Below are 10,977 nucleotides of genomic sequence, written 5' to 3'. Positions count from 1 at the left end.
TCTCTCTCTCTCTCTCTCACACACACACACACACACACACACACACACACACAACGTTGTATTCATCTTTCTTAGGTAATACTCTTGCAAATATATGTGCTTCGTCATTGCCTATCATTACGTGCTATAAATTAACGCATCGTTTTTTTTTTGTTGTTTTTGAGTGGAATCTTTGAATTAGGAGCACCTTTTAATTTTTTTGGAAGCCATTAGGAATATGCTATCAATGGAACCAAGTTGAGTTACAAATTATCATCTTGTGTATTGCTTAAGTCATATGTTTCATGCAAGTTGTAGCATATTTTCCTTGGCAAATCAAACCTTATTGAAATCAACTCTCCTACTGGGAGTAGTGTATATAAGGTATTCGCATTATCATTGTGACTGTAAGATCCCTCTGTCCAAAAATATTGTCTCGTTCATAGAAAGACGTGCTTCTTACTTCTCAACTACATTATTTTGGTTTCTTACTAACATGATGTTTTGTGGTCTCCACAATGGATTTTGTGTTTCATTTGAGACTAACTAGATATATTTTGTAGCGGATTGTTATGTAATACCAATGGATGAATGTGTCAAGGTGTTTATTGGTAATATTGCTTCTCCGTAGGTTGTAGATGGATTGGCAATACCTCTTCCAATTATTCTTTGGAACACGTATGGTTTGTATATGGTTTATGGTTCTCTTCCGTGCTCATAGTTGGCCATGCAATTTTTTAATTTTTTTTTGGAAAGGTGGAGTAATCAATGTAAGCATTCACATTCTGTGAAATTGTTGATGGCTAGAATGTGGATCCCTCCTAATAGGAATTCTAATCTCTCTTTCATCTAGTGTAGATTTTAAGCTTTCCATGTGATCTATTCTTCAGTATTTGCCACATCTACAAAGGTATGTAACCCGCAAATTCTTATGGGCACATGTAATTTCTTTTATTTGTGAGACGTTGTATGCATGCCCATTAAGCTCAACATGCAGGGGATGACGGCTTCTCAAGGCATTGTCATACGATTTGTGCTCTCTGTCGCAGCGGCTAAGCCTTCCCCTCTATGTCCCCATTCACACCCTTCTCATCTCCCTCTGCCTCCCCTACCCCCTGCTCTTCGAGGCTCCAACTGCCTGTGTTGTTTTGCAAAGGGCCAGTTGCTGTGTCCCTATCTCCCCACATCGCCACAGTCCATGCCCCTTCTAGGGCACTACACACACACACACACACACACACACACACACACACACACACAGAGAGAGAGAGAGAGAGAGAGAGAGAGAGATAGAATCTGCGCTTTTCCCATCAGATAACCATCATCTCCTCCTCGACATCGCCTCGCGTTGTTCTCTCTGCATTTGCCACATTTTCCATCTCTCCTAATTCCTCGCATCGGACCAAGTGTCTTTCAAGGCCTTCCCACGGTGAGTTTTGGAAAGGAATAAGGGAACAATTTGCATAAACTTTACCATGGTGAATTTAAGAGGGAATCCCTTAAAAAAAATAGTTTGACATATTCCTTTTGTGAAACTTTTGCAAAATATAAAAAGTTAGGAGTGTATCGAGATAGTTTCAACGTGCTAACCTGGACTAAGAGGTAATAAGTTTATTTTTAGCATAGCCAAGCCTCTGCCACTTGTTATACAAGTCAAATGAGTATTTGAAAAGGAACCGTGCGAAGGTTTCTCTACATTTAAGGGTACCTTTTGCCCAAGTTTTGTGAGTCTAAAGATGAGTTCCCAAACTCACCATGTGGAGGCCCTCTTTGTCTCTATGTTTTTGTCTCCCCCTCCCTGCACATGTCGACTCCCTCTGTTTTCCTCCTCAAACCACACGAGCATTTGGCAAGATTCCAGCTAAACAAATCGTTTCAAAATTAAACTGACATATTAATGTAGGGTTCTCTCTTATAATGCAATATATTGTTCTAATGATGGAGTGAAGAACGATTTGTTAGGTGCTCTCAGGGCTAGAAAAAAACATTTTTCCGAACTGAAGAAAATAAGGGCAAGCTTGAAATTCTCCCGTTTTTTAGGTTGAAATTTGAAGCTTTTGCTGGTAATTACAGTAAAACTTGTGAAAATTGCCCGGTTTTCTTCAAGGCAAGCTCAAAATCTAACCGGGATTTTAGGATTTCAACCGGTTAAAATACACTGGACCCCGGTTTTTTTCTGATATTGGTGCTCATCCTTTATGTTATATTGATTCAATCAAAGTCATATTTTCGTCCAATCCTATAACCGACTTAGTTTCTTCCCAGAGCTAACTTTTTATTGTCTTTTTCTAACAACAACTACATCATAGCCAAATGGTTATGATTTGTCGATATTACATGACGGTTGTGAAGAAATTCCTTACTGTGAAAGTTTAGAGCACAAAAGGTCAAGAAAATGAAATGGGTATGGGACCTGGGTCCTTGTGCTATTGATTATATTACATCCTAGCATGGAGTTAGTTGTCGCTTTTTTAATTAATTCTCATTAATGATGATATTCAGGCATGGCTTGCTGGATAGGGCATACACTAAACGCAACAGAGACGAAGGATGCCTTTTCTTGCATTGCTCCCAGGTGGGAGAGAGAGAGAGAGAGAGAGAGAGAGAGAGAGTGAGTTGTGTCGGCACTTTCATAGCCCTCTTTGCTTCCATGAATGCCGCCCACTTGTCCTGTGACACTCGCCCGTGTCTCCCCTACCTTGGCTGCCTCCCTACCGTCACCTGCGCAACACATGCTGCTTGCACCTCTGCTTACCCAGTCTCCCACGACTCCAACCTCCAGGCTTCCTTTCTCCTTTTATCTCACTTTCCAAGGCAAAAGAATCTCCCTTGATTCCTTCTAATTAACCTGCTTCCCAAAATCGGCACGACATTACTGGATTAAAAAAGAAAACAGCCACCTCCAAGTTGGTTCACATATATATTAATGTGAAGGAGCTAAAAGAAAGATTTCAAAGGTGAATATATGAAATCTTGTGGGATACTATGCAAAGATTTTGTGAAAATGCATGGTGTTGGTGCTAGTAGGGCCTTTTATAATATGAGGATTGAATTTTTCATACAAGTTATTGTACTTTGGGGCATATCTTTTTTTTTTAATTTTCCAACAAAGCGGTGAAAGTTATATTAACACGAGAAATGAGACAAAATTACAGTTGAGCACCATGTGCACCATGAGACACCAATAGTCCATGATTTTACCCGAGACCATGACCATACCAGAGAGACTCTCCATTTACAAAACTGATTCTTTACATTGGTTTGTCTAGATCCAAAACAGCTAAGGCCGAACAAGCCGAACATATACATCGTAACAGTCATCAGTCCTTAAGAGAGTCTATCATTCCTTGAATCTTCTCAATGAAGCTTTCGGCTTTAAAAATGACCTCGAAAGCCGCACGGGAGGATTTCAAATTAGCAGCCATCATGTTCTTGATTTCAGCTAACTTCCTCTTATTGATGGGGAGCTCCAGATCCTCTGCCTCCATAGTCGGGTGAGCTTTTTTCGCGTCTTTAATGATCCAATTCCTCAGATAGTGAGGTTGGCTTCATTGACTTTAGTTTTGAACACCTGTAGTTTGAAGTCCACAAACAAAGCTTTTAGGCTAGGAGCCTGGTAAGCCACATTAAACACATGACTATTTCTCAATTTCCAAATAATCCATAAATTTTTTGCCCTAGTGCGGTTCCAAAAGCAAGACAAAACACAGACAGAGTCACCTAGCAGAAGTTGTCTTCAAGACACTAGATTTTTGAGCACAGAAGTTATGGGGACAAAATGACAGCAGGCTGAGGATAGTTTAAAAATAAATGAAAAATGGACTCCACTTCTACATTGCATCTGAGACAGATTCCTGTGGATAAGCCTGCGTTGAGGCTTTTTTCCCCTGTCCAAAGGGCTTTGTGGAGTATGAGCCAAAGGAGGACTGATTTTTTTGGTTGAATTGAAGTGTCCCACAGCTTCTTGAATTTGAAAATCCACTGCCTCCTGCCTAGGCTGACGTTTCAGCGTTTGTTCAAAGTGCTGGGCCGTGAGGGGGTGATGTCACCTAGATCCAATTGCGGGTGTTGGAGTTTGAACCCACCTTTCCATCCAAAGGCACTGAGTGGGACACAATCTTTAAGAGAAAGCTTCCATAGATCTGAACAAGGGAAAACCTCTAGTCTGGCTAGAATGAGCGTGAGTTCCCATGGTTGGACGGGGAATTGGAGAAGAAGTTCCTCGGCTGATTTCCACATATGTAGTTGTTTATTCCAAAGAACTCCCCAAGTGGTAATGACATCGAAGCGTCGTCCTTATCTGAGTGTTAGAGATAGGAGGTAGAGGGGAGAGAGGCCACCAAATGGAGTCGTATTGCTATATAGAATTAGCTCTGTTATTACCCCAGAAGACTGACAGATTAATCCTTGCCCTATTCCACGCACCCCAAAGAGATATGAGTAGGTCTGACCCTTTAGCCTTGATGGGGAATGACCCAAAAAAAATAGTGATCCAACTCATTTTCTGCCATGGCTTCCAGTTAGCCAAAGCGAGGTTATTTTATTTTCCTAAACAGGAAGAGAGCCCATTCCTGACTGGTATCTTCTTCTAGGGAACAGATGAGGAGTTTGACGGCGATTTTATCTGCCCATTTGTTTAATGTTTTTAACTCCTAGGCTCCCTTTTTAAGGAGGACAACAAATATCCCACCGTACTTTGGCTGCAGCTTTCTTAAATGGATCACCTCCCCAAAGGAAGCTCCTGCACTATTTTCTTATGATGCTCAGATGAGAGTTAGGAGGACGCCAGCAGCTGAGAAAGAATGAATTATAAGATAAAAGAAATGATTAATTGCAATAACTCTTCCAGCCAGAGAGCCATGGAAGCCCTTCCACCTTTCCAGCTTGGCCCTGAAACGTTCTAGCACCCAATCCCACCTTTGTCTTAGGGAGACCTTGAATCCAAAGGGGATGCCTAGCAGCCTAAAGGCTTCACCCTCTTTTAAAATAGAGCACCCTTCACTAAGAATCCAACCCGGCAGCGGGGACTGAGAGGATCTGACCCCTGTCTTGTTGTGATTGATTCTTGAACTAGAAGCAGAGAAAAAGATTTTCATTGCAGTCCAAAATTCTAGCAGCGGGCTATCATTGTTGCTTAGCAAGGCATTTGTGTCATTAGCAAACTGAGAAAGACATTGCTGGTTGTAGTACTGTCTGGCAAGGGAATACCTTTGATACTACCCTGCGCCATCTTCCCTTTGACCAGGCAATTGAGGCCATTTGCACTAATAGCAAATAGAAGGAGGGCCAAGGAGCAGCCCTGTATAATAGACCTATTGAGCTCAAAGTATTTAGATAGAGCTTCATTAAGAGAGACTCTCGCTCTAGCATGCCCAAACAAAGTGGTTACATATCGGATCAACCCCTTTTCAAAGCCCATCTTTTCTAGTCTATGTAAGATAAAGGACCATTCGAGGCAGTCATAAGCTTTGTCAAAATCAATTTTGATGAATATATAATCCAAAACCAAGTCTTCATCATGCTTGATTCCTTCCCAGAGAGCAATGACTGCCTCAATGATCCTCCTTCCTTTGATAAAGCCTTTTTGTTTTTGTACAAATCCATTTCATAAGGATGGGGGTGATTCGAAGAGCAACCACTTTGGCAAAAATTTTATAGCAGGTGTTGAGCATCGCGAGTGGTCTCCAATTAGACAGGTTTTCCTTGGCACCTTTCTTATGCAAAAGTTTGATGATCCCCATGTTGATAGAGAAAGGGAGTTCCTGGAACCTAACAACTTCCTCCCAAACTTCCAGGAGACAGGGGGCAAGGGTGTCTTTAAACACTTGGAAAATCTCCACCAGTAGGTCGTCAATACCAGGAGATTTGTTTGTAGTCAGTGACTCGATAGCAGTCTTGATTTCGGAAATAAAAAAGGGGAGATCAGCTCGGAAGCTGTCTTCTACAGGGACCACCTTCTACCTGAATTTCCAAATTTCTTCTCTAGCTTGAGTCACTTGAGGGGAAATCAATTCCTTGGGATTGAACAATGATTCGAAGTGGGTCCGAGTGAACTCAAGATTTTCAGTTTCATTTTGGATAGAGGCATCAGATGCCACAAACAGCTGGGAGGATTCTCATATTTGCTTTTTTCTAAGGATCTTGAACATCTGTTTAGAGGGCTTGTCAATTTTACCTGCCCACCACTCTCTAAAGAAGATGGATTCATGTTTGGAGGCTATGTCTTCTTCATTTTTGAGTTTAGATCGTAGGTCAGTTATCAAGGACTGAGTAGACTCACTCTGCGGCCCTAATTCAAGAAGAAGGAGGGAGTTGTAGATACGATCCCTTTGAGATCGACATATCTGAGAGATTTCCTTGCAAAATTTTGACAAACAAACCTGAGTCCCCTTGATGGCTGAAGACCAAGCTACCCCTGGTCTAACTGCTCTAGCAAATAGATCTATCCATATTCTTTTCATTGCAGCTTGAACAATGGGGGGGTGGAACAGGGAAGGGTCCATGTGGAACCACTGGTTCCTAATCTTGCTCAACTTTTGGTCGATGACAGTGGTCACTGGGTAGTGATCTGACAGACATGAGTTGCAGTTGATCCTGCTCTTGATTCTATTGAAGAAATTATCCAACGGAATAGATACATAGCAACGGTCCAATCTTGCTTTTCTAGGCAGACTCTCCTTGGAATAGTTCTACCATGAGAAAACTCTTGTTTCTCCATTGTCCCACAGCTCTACGAGGTCCTTCATCTTGTCCAAGGCTAATTTATCTCCACCATTGATGACCATACCTTTGAATCTATCATGCGAGTTTTTGACTGTATTGAAGTCACCAACGAGCATGATGTCCCCCTTTAAGGCAGAGAAATTAGACCACATCTAAGTTCTTTGTGTTGAAGTACATGCTGCATAAACCGAGACTAAAGTGGCTAGAAATAGGGCAGAGATGGGGACTGCAACCCAGTACTCCCCCATAGCACCCAGGATTCTGAGGGAGCCACCCAGCAGGGATACCTAAAGCAGTGCCACCCGAACCCCTAGAGTGAGAGGAGGTATAAAAGCTAAGGGAAGTCGACACTTCCTTCAGGCACCTAACTAGATCATCTCCATTGACCTTGATCTCCTGAAGTGCGAGATGTCGACCGAATTATCTGCCACCCATGCTCTGATTTTGCGAGACTTGCAGGGGTCACTTAGCCCCTTTATGTTCCAATCTAGAACTTTCATTTAGGCTATTTTTTGTCCTGTATGGATTTCCCAGGTGGGGACTTGGTCGACTTTTGCAAGGCTTGATCATGAGCCTTTTTGTTGTCTTTCTGGATGTGCATTGGTGCCCGGGGGGGGGGAAGGGGGGCATTTTCCTTATTGGCAATGCCTGGCAGGGGGGAGGCCAGGTTCAAATCAATGATCATGTCGGCATCCATTTTGTTGACCTGAGTTTCCAGCTCACTGGGCAAAGATTCTTCAGCATCTGATTCAGATACTTCTGAATCTTGAAAGTCATTCTCGTTGAAACCAGTCAAGGGGGCTAGCACAGTGACATGATTAGGCTGACAATTCTTGCCTTTTTCCTTTTGTTTGCCCCTTCCCTTGTTGTTGCTATGAACAATTGTTTTACCTTTGGCATGGGTTACTGTGGTGAAGCCCTTAGTTTCTCCTTCTTTACCCTGTCTTACTTTTCTGGGGTCAATTCCTATGGGGACGGGGAGAATTTTGATTGGACGTTCCTCACAAAGTGTGATTTAGCTCCACAATGGAATCAAGTGTTAGGAAGATACTTGTAGAGTATCTCCTACTCAAACAGTTCACCATGATCTATGAAGATGTCTATGGAGGAGGGGAGGTCAACAGAAATGTCCATTTCTATAAGAACTTGAGGATGCGAGGATGGAATGTAATTGGTCTTCTGCCTCCCTCCTAGGACTTTGCCCATAGGAGAACCTATTTCGGCCAGATGAGCGTGAAGTGCATCGGGAGATTAGGTAATTCTACACATACAGGGTAGTTCACCAAGGTAGAGCGGTGAAGATTGAAATCCTTGTTCCAGCTAAATAGACTCAATAGGGAGGACATAATTATCCATTGGCCATGACTAAGTACAGAGAACGCCATCTCTGTTGTCTTGAAGACAAACAGCTAATGTCCCTTGGGCAAGGCCTGAATAGTTTCTACCTCTGTAGCCAAGACACCTCACTGGTTCCTAATCCATTTCCTGAGGATATCCACAGGCGAGCGGGGTCCAGCTAGCAGCGTAATAAGAGCCCGTTCTTCCAAATCCTTCTGCTTTTTTCGTATTTGAGAAGCAAGGAGTGTGACATGGGGCTTACCTCGGAGACTTAGCGCACAGCCTCCTGTAGCAGGTCCAAAGCTTTCTTCCTGGAGGATGACCTCGAGCAGTGTATCTTTCTGCTTGTGGGAGCCTGCAAGATTAGCTTCACCACACACTTCTGCTATTGTCTTGAAATGAAGGGACAACATGTGGGTTTCATCTCCTCCCACCGTGATGGTTTCTTTGAGCCTCTGTGCTAGGCCATGGGGGAGCGCCTAAAGCACTTCTTGGTACAGGGAAAGCTTCTTGCATAGGGAGAGTTTGAGAGGGCGAGGGTTCGGTGAGGGAGTAAGTTCGCGGGGTGACATGCATTAGGGGATAGGTGGGCATGCAAAAGGGGGGATTGCATCATTAAGACTGGATGAGACGTGGCCTCAAAGGGCACGCCCTAGCACCTACTCCGCACGTGCAAAGCTAGCCCCCCATTTCTAGGGTTATGCTTAGGTTTCAAGGTCTCCCCTAAGGTCTTCAGTTGCGGCTTGCACTTTGGGGCATATCTCCCTCCAATCCGCCCATGTGTGGCCGCCTTTGAAAAAACAAGTTCGCTTTTGAATTCGGCCACCGGCCATTGACTACCGGCCACCGGTCAACCGGCCAATCAACCGGTTGTTTTCCCACCACTTTCCGACCGCCGTCCGGCCATAATATTCCGGCAAAAAGGAATATTCCGCCTCAAAACTCAGCGTGAAAATTTTGGTTTTCAGCGAGTGATTTTTATTTTTGACGAGTGATTTTTCTTCCCGCACGATGGCTTCTCCTCATAATGGGGTAAATCAGGCTCCATACCTAACAAAGAGGAAGACAATGCAAGTTTTGAAATTGAAAAAATCGTTAGAAATGTCGATTACAAATTTGAGCTACTTGGCTGCTTGAGCGTATGTATAACACAGCTTCTTCTTTTCCAAACATAAGCCTCCCTTTCATACTAAGGTCATTATCTTTTATACCTAGGGTTTTCTAAATAGAAAATGTCATGATCACATGTGCCTTTACACATATCATGAAATAATTACAACTCATAAAATAGATCTATTGCTCTAAAATCCAGATTTACACATAGTATAGCTATAGTTGCTGGGAAAAATGTGGTGTCCGGCTAGTTGGACGCCTGTATGTTGAAATGGACAAACACTCCCTCTTCCTAGCTCGTATCATCCCTTGACACGACCATGTGCAATATGGTCATTAGTATTTCTGTTAGGTTTGTCTTTAAGTTGGTCTTTAGCTTTGAAATTTCTTTATAGTTGAGGACATTACCCCCTTCCTTGAGTTATTTATATCTGCTATGTTTTGGTTGATATGTGAGTTAGGCTTCTATTGTTGAGGCAATTTTTCATTTTATTATGTATTCTCTTTTTTTTTCCACATTTGGCAATGAAGATGGCTATTTGTGTTGCCCATTTTTTAGGAACTGAGCCTATTTGGGTTATTGATTTTATGATGGATCTTGCCCTCGAGTTCCAATTTTGCCAACTTTGAAGCACTGTGTGAGCTACTTATGATTGTTGTTGATAGCTCTCTTACTGAATTTTTCATTGCTTGTTAGTTGTTTGGTATGCCATTCTTTGACTTGTTATTGTTTAATGGATCTTTGTTGTTGTCCTTGAAGATAAGAGTTGCTTTTGACAAGCATAGTTGAGACTTGTAGTTGTTGCTCTAATTATTATACGATTGATATGAGTAGCAATTTCCTTATTGCTAGTACCTGATGCAGAAGGAATATATACAAGAGTATAGTGATGAGTGATTCTATATTAGGGTCTAGAACCAAGATGACCAAAGGGAAAAAACTCAATGGGAAAAAAGTACCTTGATATATGCTCATATTGGACTTTACATACTTGTTCATGCAAGGTGAGTGCTTGGGAGAAACAAAGAAAGAGTGTCTGCAAGTGTCAATTATGGGACACTTTATTTAAATATGAGAAATTTGTCAAACAAAAGCATGCAGTGTGAAAAATGGGGTTGATAAGTGCTTCAAGGAACAAATATAACACACGTGACATTAAAGGATGTTGCAATAGCTTCCATATGTGTGCATCTTTACAATCATTGATATGTGTGATTGGCTTGATTTGAGGTGAAGAAAAGTGGATGTGGAGATTGCCAGACATCATGGCTTAGCTCCTGCATAGGCCGAGAATCTCACCTAATAGATTCACCATTTGTGTTGCCATGATTAGCTCACTAATTGGTGAGTGTTTCCATGCCCTAGCCGGGTAGATCATCCATCCGGATTGCCAATATTGTTGGTCATTGGAGCTATGCTACGATGGTACCCCCAACAATGGCCCTAAGGACATAAGATTTCTCATTAGATTAGAGGGCAACCTATGGGGCCTAGGACCATTGGGTGGCCTAGGTGTCAATGTAAAAGCTCCCAAAGGCATTTAGGCCATTCAAGAGCACCTACATATGCACCATGGAAGCCCTATACCCCTAGGTCCATATGATCTCTCATTGGAATAGAAGGCAACCAATTGCCTTAAGCTTAGACATTGGCACCCTATTGTCCTAGGGCCATAGGGTCTCTCTTCAGAATAGAGAGAAACCTATGTCCCAAGGGATAAAGGGTGGCCTATGTGTTAATTTAAAAGCTTCCAAGAAGTATTTAGGCCATTCAAGGGCACCTACATATGCATCATGGTAGCCATGTGGCTCTTGGTCCATAGG

At 42.5% G+C, this 10,977-nt stretch overlaps 1 pseudogene; it reads right to left on the bottom strand.

The window, feature by feature from the left end:
* Positions 1 to 3,299: 3,299 nt before the first annotated feature.
* Positions 3,300 to 8,453, bottom strand: LOC147462146 (uncharacterized; annotated as a pseudogene).
* Positions 8,454 to 10,977: the final 2,524 nt, after the last annotated feature.

This window comes from Adiantum capillus-veneris, chromosome 3 (assembly GCF_014529385.1).
Source record: "Adiantum capillus-veneris isolate H3 chromosome 3, ASM1452938v2, whole genome shotgun sequence".
Lineage (NCBI taxonomy): Eukaryota > Viridiplantae > Streptophyta > Polypodiopsida > Polypodiales > Pteridaceae > Adiantum > Adiantum capillus-veneris.
This window is presented reverse-complemented; position numbering and strand designations above follow the sequence as displayed.